This window comes from Phyllostomus discolor, chromosome 2, assembly GCF_004126475.2.
Source record: "Phyllostomus discolor isolate MPI-MPIP mPhyDis1 chromosome 2, mPhyDis1.pri.v3, whole genome shotgun sequence".
Classification (NCBI taxonomy): Eukaryota; Metazoa; Chordata; class Mammalia; order Chiroptera; family Phyllostomidae; genus Phyllostomus; species Phyllostomus discolor.
Genome location: NC_040904.2, coordinates 65,669,751 through 65,688,452, shown reverse-complemented (window position 1 = coordinate 65,688,452; position 18,702 = coordinate 65,669,751).

The following is an 18,702-nucleotide window of genomic DNA, read 5'->3' as shown; positions in this document are numbered from 1 at the left end:
ATTGTCATCAGTGTGATTCCCAGTCAGGCACATGTCTGGGTTGCCAGCCAGGCCCCCAGCTGGGGGCATGTGAGAAGTAACCGGTTGATGTATCTCTTACACATCGATGTTTCTTTCCCTCTTTCTCTCTCCCTTCCCCTCTTTTATTTATAAAAAATAAAATAAAATAAACACTTCATATTAGTTTGATATTGAACAGTAACTGCAATTTCCTCATAAGGGTGATGAATTGCAAAGTAATAAAATATTTGGAGATTTTCCTTATTAATAAACACATATTCTATGTGAGAATATTTTTTTTCCTTCTAATACCTTGTTTGGTGACTTTAGCTTTTATTGGTAAAACATAGTTTATAAAAACAATATTCTGTTTTTATATTTTAAAAATACACATTTATCATTGTTAAATGCTCTAAGCAGGTTACAAAATAGTAGTATGTTTTTACCTTATATATGTAAATACAGTATATATACATTAAAATAGTTATTACTGAGAGTTTTCTCTGAATGTTTATTTTCATATAAGTGCTATTTGCATTTTCTTCATGTTTGTGTTTACTCTTAAAATGTTAGAAAATAATCATGTAAATCCTATTCTATCTTTCTGTGAGGAGGAAACCATTGTAAGAGTAGAAAATGTAATTTGGAAATAATAGTGTGATATTTCTTATTCTCAGATATTTGAAAAATAATACTCTTTGTATCATCTGGGGATTGACTCAGTCAGGTAAGAGGTACGGTAATTTGTTTCTGAAACATTTTGGAAACACTTTTGATAGTCATACTTAAGGGCAGTGCTTCTAATCCCTTCTATTGCCCTGCAGAAAGAGACGCAGAATGGGCAGCATTCACTTCTGATAAACCATCTTGCACATCCTCAGGCTTAACCTCAGTTCCTAGGATGCAAGCTGTTACTCTATGTCTTTCTTTCCTCCTCACTCAAGAAAATTTAAATTGAAATGCAAGAAAGGGAGGATAGCCACATTATAGAAATTATACGAGCTCTAATTATTTTCTCATGATTATTTTCAAGCTTGGTATTATTAGTAACAAATGATGTATTGCTTCTTTAGACTCTCACAGTGGAGACCCGGACCAGGAAAGAAGCTGAAGGCAGGGTTTCTCAAATTAACATACACTTAAATGACCTGAGTGAACATCTAAACTCCAGGTTCTGATTCAGTAGGTCTGAGATGAGGCCTGAAATTCTGAATTTTTCACAAGCTTCCAGATAATGTCTATGCTGTTGATTACATTGAAAAAAAAAAATTAGGTAAACACTCAAGTGTAGTAGTAAGAAAAGGGCAAGTGAGACATAGTGCCCCCATATCTGTAGCAAAGTCAGGCAGGCAATAGTAACTTGGCCTCAGTAAAAGCCTCATGGAGTGTCCAGAAGTAATGAAAGCTTTTGAAATGAAAGTGTCTAGTGGGTGGTTGGTATTCAGGCTAAAAGTCATGGCCATTGCATTTCTTTAACAGACATGTAGTGCTTATCATATGCTCAGCATTATTCTATGAGCTTCCTCATAGCAAATATTTAAGCCTCTTAGCATCCCTAGGAGGTAGGTTCTATTATTTTTATTCTTCCCATTTTATGGATTCAGAAACTGAAAAACATCACAGTACATGAATGAGTATGTTTGAATTGCACCCAGGCAGAAGGCTCCAAGCTTCTATGGTTAACCACAAGGCTATGTATGTTACTTCTCTGACTCGGAGATGAAGCTGCCAGACACATTGACCTGATGAATTAACCAGAAAATGGGGGATGGAGATGATCTTCATCCAGCCTGCTTGTTAAAAAAAGGCTAAGGGACTACACATAAACCTTAATCTAAACAGGTCCACTGATTGTGTGTGTGGCTGAGGCCCATTGCTTCTAGACTGTGGTATAGAGATTCTTGCCACACGTTTCTAGTGTTCTGGAACCAAGGTAGGCTTAAATATGTGTGTGTGTGTGTGTGTGTAAGTAAAACTCAAAACAGAGATGGGGGCTGGACATTAGTGGGATCAACTGATGAATAGCTGGGAATATAAAGGCAAAAATTTGGCAATAGTTAATTTCTCAGAAAGTCTGTAAAACAGCATCTCATCAAAATTTTATAGCTCCCTGACTGAGATCCAAAGCTTTTGTCACTTGCTTTTCGTTTCAAAATAAGTCAAGGTCAAAATTAGGTGCATCCTCAGGAGTGTCAGTTTTAGATCTAGCTTTTTTTAAATCTTATCTCCATTCCTTGGAAGAATCATTAGACTATTCAAGCTTAAAGATCCCTGCTGTTAACACCTCTCCATTTAAATTACCATAATAACCAGGACAAAAGAGCATGTATTTACTAATGTTCACATGCACTTCAGAGTGTCCCCACCAAATTACCGGTAATGACTAATTCGAGGCTCAGGTAGTGGGAGCTGGAAGAGGATTTGGAGGCAATGCCTCAGACTTCAAAGCGAACTCCAGCTTCGACACAGCAGGCTCCAGTCCAGCAGGACACTGCTGCCTAGGGGCAATGGTGTCCCAAGTCCCAGCTGAAGGAACAAAATTTGCGTTCACATTGTGTGTATTTGTTTATGGCTAAACTGCAGTTCTTAATTATTTACTGGTATCCCCATGAAAGCTGTATAATGGAAGATGAAAGTGAATTTGAAGGAACCAAAGGGAAGAGAAACAATGCCCAAGCCCTTCAGAGTAGTTACTTTGACCATTTTTCCAGACTCTTCAGATCAGCACTTTTATAATAGTGTATTTAGAAGTTGCCATTTCCATCGGTTTTAGGCTAACTTTTGCCACATTTTGATCTGTTTCTGGGGCATTTTCTGTGACTAAATGTTAAGTAGCTGCTGGTCCTGTTTGCACACTCACTGAATTGGCTCAGCTCCCCCATAGGGCTGTCTTGCTTTGACTAGCAGTCACAGGGGATAGGCGACGTTTCAGGTCAGTGCTGCTGGAGACTGTAAAGGCTGGCATGGTGACGATTTATTATTTCTGATGACTAATTATAGGGAGGTTTGTGTTTCATGGGTATTTTGATGGGTGTTCTTTGCAGAGCTATCACCTTACTGGAATACTTCAATACGTCAACCTTTGTCAACACCTAAAAGATATTACCTTTCTCTGTGGGTTAGGAAGATAAGGAAGTGGAAAATATTTTTATGGTCAATTTCATGATTTCCTAGAGAGAAATTACGAAGGTTTAGGAGGGAGATGACTGATCTCAAGATTTGAAGGATTAAGACTAGGCCCAGGGAAAGGTTTATTCAGCATTACAAGGTACTTATTTGGAGGAAGTTGGTAGAAATCATACTTGTACATCCTAAGAAAGCAATATGATTGTTTTATCTTGATTGTATTAAATACCTCAAAATATCATATACCTGGAATTTAACATTGTCTAGAAGGTTCATAAGTTAAATGTATCTCCTTAAACACTGAATATTTTTAATGGACTGTATTAGGCCTACTTACAAAAAAATAAAATAAAATAAGTGCACTGCTAACCAACCCAAATTATATGTAAAATTGTTATGAAGAAACTGGCTTAAATAAAATATAATAATTATCTAACTTGATTAACAGATTTTTAAAAATAGAAAATAGGAATAGTTTTTGTTGAAACAATAAGCAACTCCAAAACCTTATGGCTGTAACAACAAATATTTATTTGTCAGGCAAGTTTCATGAGAATCGTGGGTCAACTATGAAACTGCTGGGTTCAGCAGGGTTCCACTGCCTTGACTGTGTTTGGCTCCTTGTGGCTTTATCCCGGGGCTCAGAGCAAAGGAGCAGCTACTCTCTGGGCCATGCTGTTTTTCACAGTGAAGGGCAGAAGTTCAAGGGGGTAAAGCCAAACCACAAAGTGAATTTAAAATTTCTCCTTGAAAACCATATAAATCTCATCTACTGATGTCACATGATCAAACCCAAAGTTGATTTTTTTTGAGGTGGCAAAAAATAAATCAACTTCAGAGATAAAACAACATAAGGAAAATCTGAGGGCAGTACCATAAATGGAGCTGCTGCGAGTGAGATATATTTAGTTTATAAATTCTGAGAATACTTGTGCTTTCTGGACAATGTTGAATGGACTCAGAAACTCCCAGCTTACAGTTTCACGGCATCTAATAGCTACCTTTTGCCTTATACCTACCAGAATTTGTAGTAAAGAATAATTTGGATAATAAAGATTATCATTTACTCATTGCTTATTAAGAGTCAGGCTTTGTGCTAAAATCTGTGAACTCTCATGAAGCCATCATGGATTGTCTTTATCCATGCAACTCAGGTTAGAAAAAATCTAATTTGGTCACCTAGTTCCCAAACCCTACTTTTAACTCTCATTGGATAGCAGTTCAGTCTTTTGTTTAGGTTGAAAATTTCTTGCTGATTGTTATTTCTCAGTACTTTATACTAACTTTGCTGTTACCAGTAGATTGAAGTAATATGAAACTATGGCTTATTTTCACTCTGAATTGCCTTTTAACTTGGGTTATCCACCTCTAGGTTGTACATGACTGAACCCACCTAGTTTACACATACACCCAGAATGAAGCTGAATTCTAGATTTCAAATATTGCACAATAAATGTTTGTTGAACCATGTTATAAAGCACAAAAAGAAATACAGTCACATGCTGCTGAACAATGGGGATACATTCTGAGAAATGCATTGTTAGGCAATTTCATCATGCTCCAATTAATGGTCGGTTACATTCTGAGCTATGTATTGTTAGGTGGCTTTGTCCTTGTGTGAATATCACAGAATACACTTCCACAAACCCAAATGGCACAGACCACTACACAGCTAAGCTATAATATGCTGTACAAGAACTCTCCTAGACTACAAGCCTATACAGCATTTTACTCTACAGAACAGCACAATATTAAATCAAGCACAACAGAAAATGATGCAGTCAAGAGAAGTGGTGAACATGAGATGTATGAGGCTGCTACCAGCATAACACAATGTATTGTTTTACAGCAAAATTTCCTTTCAGAAGTAGAGAGAGTACACTCTAAAATCATAATAAATATCATAGTATAGTAAATACACAAACCAGTAACATAGTTGTTTATCATGATCAAGTATTATGTACTGTGCATAACTGGATGTGCTTGTACGTGACCTGCAGTGCAGTAGGTTTGTTAACACCGGCATCACACACACCCGAGTAGCACATTGCACTGCAACAGCACTAGGTGTTAGGAATTTCTCAGCTTCATTATAATCTGATAGCGCCATTGTTGGGTATGCAGTCTGTCGTTGACTGAACCATGGTCGTGTGGAGCATGGCTGTATGGAGGGTGATGTGGAGACTTCAGAGATAAGCTATCAAATATCCAAAATCTACTGGTGAAAAGCACCAGATTTAGAAAGATAGATGTGTCTTCTCCACAGAAAGAAAGATTAACAAGGAGTCTTGAGAATTCCTGATTAGAGAAATGGTGGAAACTTGGATTTACTAAAGTTGAAGTGCCCACAGGAAGGCCCTGGCTAGTATTACATCAAGTCAGCCTATTGCATTTTTCTACAACTAAACTCTCAAGGCTTTTTAGAGAATCATCAGCAAATGAAAATGTTTAGTTTATATCCTTAGTCAGATTAAGCAAAGGCACAATGTCCACAGTGTCCTATTTATTAGCTGTAAAATGATCAGTTTAATAAAATATATATAAACAAGGTTTACTATTCCCAGGCTTCATGCAGCTCCCTACCACCACCCTGTCTCCTTTTTTTTTCTCTTATTAAACCTGTTTTTTATCCTTTTTTTCTTACCTGAGCCCCTCACATGTGAGTAAATTATTTGCATATGAATTATTTAAGCAGCCTACAGAATCACTCACTCTATGTCTATGAGCTATTTCTGGGTAATCTAAGAGGAGAGAGTAGTTATGATTTCTGAGAGTGCACATGAGGCCGTGGGCAGTCTCACATAGAAGAGGCTGTAAAGGTAGGTCAGGAGACACTGTGAACATCTTTATATGTAAGAGTAGGAAATTTAGAATTTACCCTATAATCTGTGCAGAATAATGGAAGCATTTAAAAACGCAGACTTATGATCAGAACTGCTTCATAATCCTGGCTGGTGTGGCTCAGTGGATTGAGTGCCGGCCTGCAAACCAAAGGGTCACTGGTTCAATTCCCAGTCAGGGCACATGCCTGGGTTGTGGGCTGGGTCCTTAGTTGGGGGTGTGGAAGAGGCAACCTCACATTGATGCTTCTCTCTCTGTCCTCTCTCCTTTCCTGTCTCTCTAAAAATAAACAAAATATTTTAAAGAAGAATTGCTTTGTAATTGATTAATTAACTAATTAATTAATACATTTAATATCTATTCACTGAAATACATACATCACCAGAATGTGTGTTAAGCAATGATGAGCCAGGGATGCATGATGTCTGTTGTCCAAAGGCTAAAATCTAGCGTGGGGTAGATAATCAGAAAACATACAACTAAATCACTAAATGTCAGTTATAGACAATGGTAAGGGTTTTGTGAAGGAAAAGCACCCCTTTGTTGTGTCATACACATACATCCAGAAGAAAGGATATTCCAACATTGTTAATTCAGCAGCCTGTTTTAGATGTGATTTGAGCACTTGGATTATTTCCCTATTTCCTATTAAACTCCTCAGTATGTAGGCATTTATCTTCAAGATTGTCCTCTCATGGGCTGGATGGCTATTGTAGTTAGCCTCTATGTACTATATCAACACACAGCCTCCAGAGGACAGAAGGATGTCCCTTTCTTTCTTACATTTTTTAAGAAAAGTTTGCTAGAAGTCCTTTGGCAGAACCTTTCTTTTGTGAATAACCAAAATTGTATCTAAGATCCATTTCTGTACAAATCACTGGTGAGGGTTAAGGACATATCTTGATTGATACCCTTGTTGTATAATAGCATAGTCCTTAGTTAATTGAGACATTTAAATTTAAATGAAATACAATTAAAATTTATTGCATTATTTGTTCCAGGAATAATTCAGATGCTTTATAGTCATACATTGTCAGTGTCCACCATATTGAGAAGTGCAGGTTATAAATTATTTTTATCATGGTAGGAAGTTCTATTGCATTGTACATATTTAGATTAATTAAGACACAAATCAGAGGACATAGGAAGAACCCAGTCTTCTTTTTTTTTTAAGATTTTATTCATTTATTTTCAGAGAGAGGGGAAAGGAAAGAGAAAGAGAGGGAGAGAAACATCAATGTGAGACAGAAACATCAGCTGGCTGCCTCTGACATGCCCCCAACTAGGAAATTGGCCTGCAACCCAGGCATGTGCCCTGACTGGGAATCGAACCAGTGAACTTTCATTTCACAGGTTGGTGCTCAATCCACGGAGCCACACCAGCCAGGGCAGAACCCAGGCTTTTTTAAAGCACATGACCTTGGACCTAAACAAAATCATGTTGTTGTTTTTTTTCTTGAAGGATCAGGGTGGGTGATAGAATGAATATCACATAACAACAACAAGCAGCCAGTGTTGCCAAAGTATCTGCAGGGTGAGAGAGAATGAGTAGGACTTTAGGAGCTGGAAGCAATATGTAATGGGGACTGATGGAGCAAGGTGAGAAAGAACTCTAGGGCAGCAGAAAGGTTTCTGGTTTGAGTCACTTGATAGATGCACATACAATTCACTGAGAAAAAGAACACGAGAAGTAGTAGTTTGGGTAAAAAATAAAAATGGATTTTAGTGACAGGGAGTACAAGGACCACCTCTGGGAAAGGAAGGTAAGGATTTCCAGAGGACAGCTGGCAATCCAGGAGAGCAGTCACTGGGTTTATCAGCAGTATGAGAATATCTGTGGTTCTATTGGAACCTGGAGCAGCATAAGATGAGGCATAAAAGATGCTCTGGTGTAAAACTGAGTGGCTTTTCCTAAAATTATTTAAATATAGAGAAAAGAAAGTATAATAAAACATTCACTCTTCTTTTTTTTGTAAGAGCCAGAATTAAATGGTAAAGAGATAACAAATAGTGCTTAATATTCCAGTACAACATGTGTTCTCTACTGAGATCAAAGTGTTTGCCTCGGTTGAACAAAAGGATCACTTTTAATTGCAGTTGACTAATTGCAGTAGACTAATAAGCATTTGACAATGTATATGCTTCTTTTGTGTATAACACAATACTAATTGTATATTGAACATGATTCACAATAATGTATATTTGTTTTCTAACTAAATGTATATATAATCTTCACAACTTGTTATTTGCTAGAATGGCTTCACACAGATTATTAAAAAAGAATCAATACATTTTATTAAAGGAGTGGCTAGCCAGCAGTGTTTGAGTCACTTTCCTCATTTATGCCATTGAAATTGTCATAAAAGAGAAGTAGGGTTTAGATTCATGAAACACTTGTAATACTAGATCTTTGGTTATGAGAAAGTTGCAACAATTTTCCCCTCTCTGAAGGTAGAATGAAAAGGGAAAGAGAGAGAGAGGGTATCTTTGCATTGATCTCCAATATGCATCCTACTACAGAGATGAATAGAGGAGGCAAAATAGGACGATCAACCGTCTTCCTTTCCTATAGTTCCTCACTTTCCCATCAACATAGTGCATGAGATACGCTTTCTGAGAAAACCAGGCATGTTCTGTTTTCTGCTGTGCACTGGACATTTCTCTGTAAAACATGGACTATACTATCTGAGAAGTATATACATGCATATATGTAGTCTGTCCAGAGAAAGCCCAGCCATTGTTAATGTAACAAGAATGATTTGTGTGACACTGATGTAACCTGGCAGCAATGGAGAGTAGACTGGAATGCGCATGTGTGAACAATGACGATTTCACTGTACTGATCAGTGCAGGCAGTAGATGTGGTTGAGGGAGCATGTGTACTATGTAGCTGTCACATTCAAAATGATGGCGGAAGTAGAGCAATAAATCTGCATCAAATTTTGCATTAAGCTTGAACATTCTTCCACAGAAACTATTCGGATGATTCAGAAGGCCATGGCCATGGGCAACTGATGATTGGCAGCTTCATCACAACAATGCGTCTGCTCATGCATCACGTCTCATGCAGAGTGTTTTTAGCAAAACAGCAAGTCACCCAGGTAACTCAGCCCCTTGACAGCCCAGATTTGATGCCCTGCAACTTGTGACTTTTCCCAAAACTAAAATCACCTTTGAAAGGGAAGAAATATAAGATCATTGATGAGATTCAGGAAAATACGATGGGGTAGCTGATGGCGATCGGGAGAGCTGTGTGAGGTCCCTAAGTTCCTACTTTGAAGGGGACTGAGGTGTCATTGCCCTATGTACAATGTTTCTTGTATCTTGTATCTTCTTCATGAAACATCTTTATCTTGCATATTACGTGGCTGGATACCTTCTGGACAGACACATACATATATGTGTATGCCATGCATGCACATCTATCATATAAATATATGCATAGGCACATGCATGATGTATATTTTAATATGTATATACAATGTGTGTTTGCATATGTATTATATGATATGTATGTATGCTTATACATATCTATATGCACCTATGTGTACATATAAATGAAAAAAAATTTTTATTGTCTATCTCCTTCATGAAGTTATAAACTCCAGGACAGCAAGAACTTTGTTTATATTTACATTTCTAAGCAAAAGAAGATGAACAATTATTGGCTAAATATGTGCAGAAAGACTTTTCAGATTTATCTTTAACCTGTTTTTCCTTCTTCTCAGTTTGTCTGGTAATGTGCATAAGGACAGATGTATTATTTCCCAACTACTTCTACAGATTCATAATGTGACTTTCATGTATTGCTCACACTAAATAGACCCATGACTCAAAAATGATATTGCAATTGTAGTTTGAGTGAAAAATTGAAAGAAATTAACAATACTTCTGAGAAAGCTTGTAGGTAGACTAAGTGCTATTTGAAACATCAAGCCTCTATACTATAAAGGCTCTTGAGATAGAAGCAAAAGGGATTTCATGATTACTTTGTGAAATGATAGACTTTTCCTTGGTTAATTAATAAAAACATGCATTTGATGATCTTTCCAGAAGCTAATTTGTTTTAATCTTATTTTTTTAATCAAGGAATGTAGCATGCCTCTAACACAAATATTTTTATTTAGCTCTTTTATCCAGGGAATGAATAATAGATACAAAAATAATTAGATGAAAATGTAGACTTCTAAGACTATTTCAAAAGATGAACGAGTACAATTTTGGTTAAGGAAGTAACACTAAGTAAATAAGCTGTACTTATTATCCAGTCCTTTAATACAAATAAGGAATCATAGGAAAGTAGGACATGGAGGAAAATTTTGTGTTCCCATGTGATCACTGTGTATAGGAAGGAAAATAAAACATTGTGGATGGAATCGGGAGAACTAAGGTAGAAATTAAACTAATGCAGACTTTTGCTACGATAAAAAAAACTGGCCACTAAATTTATGAAATTGTTAGCATCACACACATACTTTTGAAATTAGATTGATAGCTTAGTTTATAAGTTTTGCTGTCTCTCCATTTAAGGTGTGTTTAATATTATTTTTGACTTCGCTTTCCATCTGTTCATTGTCTAGGCAACACAAATAGAGAACATGATAAACAATTTAGGGCAAATATTTCAAATTAAACAAATACTTCAACTTATTAATTTGTTGATTGAACAGTTTTAGACAGGTGTGTGTATGTGTTTAAGGCAGAACTGAAGATGGGTCTCTTTTGTAAGTGCATATGAAAATATTTGCACAAATGTGAGGGCTTTGTGTAGCTAATTGTGTAGGAGCTGTGGACCAACATGGCATCTTCACATACATTTTATGAGAAGGAGCCTCAGAGAAGGGATTAGGTTACATATTTGTTGTACAGAACTATCAAACTTATTTTTATTAGTTAACTCAGGTCAATATTATTTATAGGTAGTTCACTGCCTGCATATGAAAAGTATCTATATGAAAGTGATAGAGCCTTCTATTTCGGGATATAATTTAAAAAGAGTACTTAACAAGAGAACTATGGTATATTCCAGAATCATAAAATCAGAACTTTATCAGGACAAATCAATTTAAAAGTCGATTAATAAAAGGTAGAGGGTCAGTTATATGAATCAATCTAATAAGATTTGAAGAGTAAGATACCCAGTTTTCATCTCACACTAGGGGAAAAAGCACTATGACCCAACTGAATCCTCATTTTTTTGTGCTATGTTTTGTACTATGAAGAGATTTGAGTAAGAGTGCTCCATGGCCACCTTATTGCAGCAGGGTTGGTAGTGTGTGTGAAGGGTGGGAAAATGTTCACATAAAAATGTTAGTGGAAACACAACCTTTTTCCTAGAAATCAAGAGGGGTGATGACTCCCCTAGTCACATTAAGCTGACCACAGAAACATTCTTAAATTCACATAAATGCACATTCATGGTGGCCTTTTCAGAAGACAGAATCCTTTCTTTCCAGTAAAGCTATAGATTGTAAACAAATGGTTCTAGTCTTCCAAAGTTTTAAAAATTATACATTCCATATGTTTCACATGAATTTTTATATTTTTAAAACTTTGGCTAATGGATGTATGTATATTTGTGAATAGTGTGTGTGCTTTTAACATATGTGTTATGCCTTGCGTGTGGTATAAAATTTTCAAAATTTCAAAATTTCCCAGTAAAATTCTCAGCTTCTCTTCTGCTAAAACAGTCTTTGTTAGGCTTCACTTACTCCTCTGCTCTCACTGATCCACAAGCCAATACAAAACCACACTGACTGCTTTATACAACATATGTCTGTGAAGGTCTCTCATTGCACATGTCAAGACAACGCTCTTGAGCATATGTGAGTTATTTATCATCAAACAGATTTCATAGTAACAGGTGCATCCACGGAACCCAAATGTATAAAAAAGACTAATTTCCTTTCTTCTCTTAAAGACAGTGACTAAAAGTGATAAGATAATGACTGGAATCCTAGACAGCTAAAAGCTTCCAGCAGATGTAGCTCTTGAAGCTTTTACTAAACATTGGAAAAGCATTATGCAATCATTTCAGGCAAATGAAGGAGATGACTGGAGATACTAATAAACTCAAGCTTCTCTCTTAGAACGATGTAATGTTTAGACCTGAAAGCACCCTTAGAGGGGTTCGCATTCAACCTCCTTATTCAGAGGCCAAAAATAGGATAGATGGTTTGCCTAAACTTAGAAGTTGTTTCTACAGAATCCAGGTGTTGTTAACTACAAACTAGCCCGGGTTTTTCTGATCTCGTCACTGTTCCACCTTTATGTGAAAAACAGCAAACAATTTGTTGTTTGTTTGTTTTATCTCTTAACTTAGTAATTTCTTGCATATAGCTTTCTCCAACCTCTATCATATTTATTACTCCTTTTCTCTTACTCCAAATTTGTGAAATGCTCTTTGTGTTTGTATGAGACAAATGTTAAGAACACTGCAAGGACTGATTTGAAAAGAGCATTAGTAGGCAGAAATACTGTGCTGTGCATGTCACACCTGCCGTATAATAGTATTTTCTGCTGGCAGCATCCATATGATCACTTGACATAGAATTAAAAATCAGCAACTCCAAGAGCAGGGCTACGCAGCCCCCACCCGGCCCTCGTCACCGGTGGCTGAGCTCAAGAACACTCACTTACAGTGAGTGCAAAAATCAACCCTGAACCTGGCCACTCTGCTGTGTTGTGTCACTTGCTCAGACCGTGCATGACAAATCCTCAAATGCATTTGGTGACATTTAGAGAGCACTGTGGACTCTGCCAATATGCCTAGCAATCAGAGTGTGCATGACAAATTATGAAACACATACTGTGAAAATTATGGACCCTGTCACGGTGCCAATCTGCTGCTGAAAACCTACTGCTGCTAGAAGTAATGTTGGCACAAATTTGTTGCTAAATTCAATCGTATTTCTAATTCAGTAATGGATTGATCTTAACGGCAAGTTGCTGTACCTGTTTAGATTTCAAACACTGTACTGAAGTAGCTAATGACCTCACCCGCTATTACAGGTAATCAGAGGATTCAAACACTTTCCCCACTCTTCTTTGTTGATGGCTCTTGCTGATCTCTATCACACAGGTTTTAGGTACAGGCCCTGGTTTCTCCATTGTAGGCCAGTATACTGTAAAGCTGTTTCCACATACACTAAAACTTTGCGGGCATTTACATCCTTACCACATCTTAACTCAGATAATACAGTCCTCACCCTGAGGTACTTGCCTGAAGAGCCAAAAGCAGCAGACGAGTATAAACTGGAGTAGGAGTGGCTCCAATGAGCTCCACTGGAGGAGGGGACAGTTAGGACCTGGACAGAGTTAGGGTTGACACTCAGAGAATCATCACATGCGATCATTAAATGACATGCCCTGGGAGAGCTACCCTACGAACCCTCAGATACAAAAAACAACAGCAGCAACAACAATGACAAATCCCAGCAAGTCAGTGAAAGGATAAGAACACAGAAGCTAGATATTCTTAAAAACAGATAGCCAAGGACAGAATCCTACAGCAGATAGAAATGGGAGTCTAATAATTTCCGCATTTAGAGTGTGTAATTTCTAAAGATCATCTCTACTGACTTATATGGAAAATGTGGTATTTAAATGTGAAATATGACTATTAACTTTATATTTACGAACCTGAGAGCTGTAACTCTTTTGTGCATTTCACTTTAATGTTATAATTGCAGCTTTAATTTTTGTTTTCTTATGTTTGGTTGGATGAGTCCACATTTTTCAAGGAACGTGGAATTTTGTACAGTTATATTGTGATGGTGTCTTTCTAGATATCCTATTTGTGAGAAATTATCTTTATTAAAATAGACTTCAAATCATGTTGATCATTAGATGGATTAAAATAATAAAATGACATGTACTCTTATCACTAAAAAAAGTGAATAGTGATCTCCAAAGCAGCCTATTTGTGTCATTTGTAGGAGTATATATATGTGTCCTTTGTCTGCTTTTATTTATTTATTTTTTAATTTTCTTGGATTTAGGTCATCAGTTGTATTTCACTGTTGGGTTTGCTTATGGAATCTGCCTATAATTTTGAATTATATTCGTTCTGTGTGGATTATTGAAAAATAATTATAGTTAAAACTCTTTTTTCCCCTATTGAATTAAATTTTGTGTGGGGCTTTTTCTACTGGGGGCTTTGAAATCATGGGGGCTTTGAAGTCACATTAGCAGTTTTTGGCTGGTTTTTATACTAATAAATAAAGCAAAAGCCATAATCTAAAAGAAGTTTGGCAAAATCTAACAACTCCTGGATCTGGGGCCACCACCATATGGATAGGGCTCACTGTGAATAATATGAAAGGAAACAACAAAAAAGAGGGATGGAAGGAGAAATCTTTCCAGGACTTCCACTGCACAGTGCATGCTGAGGCTCTGATCTTAGCTTCTGTCAATACCAGACGTCTTGAGAATGAAGCCAAGACATGCACCCTGACGCAGGGCTCCTGTCTTTCGATGCAAAGAAAAGTTGACAAGGCAGCTACCAGCTAGCCTTTCCCAGACTTCAAGGAGTCTGTCTGGGTTGTCAGTTAGCAACTCTTCTTTCAAATGATACAGACAAGAAATCCCTTAAATTGAAAAAAGCTGGAGTTAGGATTTAGAAATAAGCACAATCTTACATCTAGGAAATAGTGACAGAAACAGTGAGGTGGTAGCAATCTGAACATTAATTCACCCACACATGAAAGCATTTTTTTTTTGGCCAAAAATAGTGTCCAGGAGGCTGACCAGTGCCAAAGAGAAAAATGGCAGCACTCCCTCCATCTATGTCTCTGATTATAAAACAGCAGGAGAAATCATTAGGGGAGCATCCACGTTCTGCTTTGGGGCATATGTCAGGTTCAATACCGAGAACAGATTTAAGCTTTGCCAAGGATGCCAAGTACTTCTTCCTGTGACTTCTCCAACAGGGAGGTGCTGGGCTTATGTGGCTGGCAGTTCTGCAAAAACTGTGGTGGTGAGTGACACAGATGGTGTGGGGAGTCTGACATTGCATATTATTTACCAATCAGAAAATGACTCAGTTATTTTATTATGCACACACAATTATAAAGGACCACCTGTACCAGTGTGTGCCGCCTGTTTGTGGGCAACAGCAGGAAGAGGGCATATGTTCATGTGAAAAATAAACTCTTTCACTGTCTGTTATATATTTTTGTAGTTTTAACACCGCCTTCATTCATAGATAGTTTGTGAGAATTCAATACCATTTCTCCTCCCATGAAAACTTGGCTAATGCCATTTGCATGGGTAGAATTCAGTATAAGGCTCCCCTTCTTGGATCCCACTTTCAAGATATGGTTCCTGAAATACAAGAACACTACACTGTAAGGTGATTTCCTTGTCTAATCTCTAAAGCATGGCATTCGCAGAAAGTTCAAGGGTACTGTTCAGACATTTCCTGGGTGTACTTCAGATATTTAAGAAATACTCCGATTATTTAAAGATTTAATGATGACACTAAATGATATCTTCTTGGCATTACAAGTAAGAAATCTAGCATTTTATTTTGTCACCTGCATTAGATACTGTATAGAGACAGACATATAATTCTCTCAATAACTCTCTGAGGTATGTAGTAGTATTTCTCTGTACAGGTCAAGAATTTGGGCATCGGAGAATTTAAACAAATTCCCAGGTTCACACAGCTCATATGTGGTAGAGAAAAGATTCCAACTCAGCATGTAATTCTAAATCCTGTTTTATTTTCACAAAAGTCAATTGTGTGCATTCTCCCCAAGGGGCTATCTTAGTCTGAGTCTTCATTTGGCTGTGAATTAATTTTTTTTTCAAAATGAAAATATCTTTGTATCTTTATTACATCTTTTCATTGTAAAAAATGATAGAGAAATATGTAAAAGTTAATTCTATTCACCAAAAGTTGGTGGAGGGTTCATCCACTGACCCTCGCTTTCATGTGTGTGCTGATGCTGGCATAAATATACCTGCTGTGCCGCCATCATAGAAAAGTATAGCACGTGTAATTATTTATAGTACACAATATGTGATCATGATAATAAACAGCCATGTTACTGGTTTATGTGTTTGCTATATTTTTTATCATCATTTTAGAGTATAAACTATCTGTTTGCACGAAAAATTTGTTGTAAAAGAGTATGTCATCATACACTGGCAGCATCCTCATATATCTCGTGTTTACTACGTCTCAATTGTGTCATTTTTCTCTTGTACTTGATTTATTCTCATTGTTCTACACAATAACGTGATGTGCAGGCTTGTAGTCTAGGAACCATAGGTTAGATCATATAGTCTAGGTGTAGTAGACTATATGTACTAGGTTTGCGTTAAGTGCACTCTAAGATGTTGGCATGGTGGCAACATTGCCTAATCACACATTTCTCAGAATGTAACCCTTGGAGGTTAGTGATGCATGACTGCACTCTGTTTTGTCAACTCTGGCTGCCTTGCTCTCCCTAAATACATAGTTTTATTTCCTGAACTCAAGGAATCTACCAGGCCCTACTTGCTTTCCCTCTCTTCGCTGAAGCCTGGAATCTCTCTCAAGATGGTAAGCTAGGGCAATCATAGGGGCACATTTAATCCTTTCCAATTTCTCAGGGCTCACTGTCCTTCATTCACTGATGTCTGTTTTCTTGGAAACTGTTGATTCATTTATACTGACTATTTTTTCCTTTTTACTTTTTTTCAGACAGGGAGCTATACTCAGTTCCTCTTTTTCAAACTTGTCCAGAAGTGGAATTCATAAAATTCTCTTTCAAAATTTAGTCAGATTATACCAATCTCCTTTTAAAATCTTCTTGTGGCTCATTTTGTCTTTAATGTAAACTTTAAACTCCTCATTAATACCATGTAGCTTTGTATAATTTGACTACTTATGGCTTTCTGGCTTTATAACTCATTCTTATGAGTTATAAATTAGAGGTAAAATCTTCTCTCTCTCTTTTTATGATCAGTTATATGATAGTTTATGTACATATAGTTCTTCTGAGTGCTTTTTAAAATTATGAATATATCCTGTAGATGTTTATGTTTTGGCACATAAAAATCTACCTTTCCTTTTTAATGGCTATATCATATTTCATGAAAAAATAATTTGTTAACTTATAATAAGTTATGATGTACTTTTTAAATCCAGACAGAACCTTTGTGACCTTTTCCTGATCTATGAATATTAATTTGAAACTAATTGCTGTACAGATAGGGACTTCACAAAAATTCTGTTCTTTTGGCCTTTTGAACAAAGTGCTAATGGGACTGAGGTGGAAAATTTTTTGTTTCCAATTTCAAAGGCTTTTTAAAGATTAAAATCTGACTTTTTGACTTTAAATTTCTATACCAATAACAATTACTCCTTCTTAGAAAAAGTCCATTCCAGAGACTGTGCCTTTTGAAAATTCCTCTACAAGAGCTGTGGCTGCCAATGTTTATCCTAACACCTCTGTTGCCATATGTGCTACAGATGGATACGTGAGGGTTGGGAACGGGAGGTGGGGCTGTTTGTGAATAGCTGAGACAACACCTTCATATTAAAGTGATCCATGGGCTTTAAATATATATCCATATATTTTATGACACACACACACACACACACATACACACACACAATATATTGGTTGGATTGGCCAAAAAAGTCCATTTAGTTTTTTCGGTAAAATAAAACATGCATTTTTCACTTTTACCAATAACTTTATTGATTTGGATATTTTGAATATGTTTGCTATCTCCCACATGGTATACTATTGATTATTCTCAATTAATGTCTCAATTTTATCACTATCAACTTCAACCAGTCTACCCAATTGTGGAGCGTTGTCCAGTGAGAAACCTCCAGCACAAAACTTCACAAACTATTTTTGACACATTGGAGCAGTCACAGCACCTTTTCCATACGTTGCACAATTTTTTTCTTTTGCATTTCAGTTTCATTTTTATCTTACTTGAAATAATAAAGCATAATATGCCAAAATGTTGCATGTTTTCTTCCATCTTCAATATTAAAATGTCTATAGAAAAATTTACCAATTTTGATAAGTTTTTCTTTTTTAAATGCATGCTGGCATGAAGTTGTCACAATACAATCTAACAGAATTGTTTCAAATGAAGTTAAAGACAACTAAGTGCTACTAGAGCCATCTTATGGAAAAAAAAAAACCCCAAAAAACCTTTTGACCAACAATATATATCATATACAAGGTCTGTACAGAAAATGTTCAGCCATTGTTAGTGTAATGAGAAGCGTTTGCATGACATCGATGTAACCTGACAACCAAGGAGTGTGGACTGGAATACACACATGTGAACAATGAGAATTTCACTGTACTAGTCAGTGGGGGCTATAGATATTGTTGAGGGAGCATGTGTACTATGTGGCTGTTACATTCAAAATGACTGAGAAAGTAAAGCAATGAATCTTCGTCAAATTTTACATTAAGCTTGAATATTCCTCCATGGAAACTATTCGGATGATTCAGAAGGCCATGACTATGGGCAACTGGTGATTGGCAGCTTCATCACAACAACACACCTATTCATGGATCATGTCTCATCCAGAGTTTTTTGCTAAACATCAAATCACCCAGGTGACTCAGTACCCCTGCAGCCCATATTTGGCACCCTGTGACTTCTGGCTTTTCCCAAAACTCGAATCACATTTGAAAGAAAAGAGATTTCAGACTGTTAATGAGATTCAGGAAAATATGACTGGGTAGCTAATGGCAATTGGGAGAACTGAGT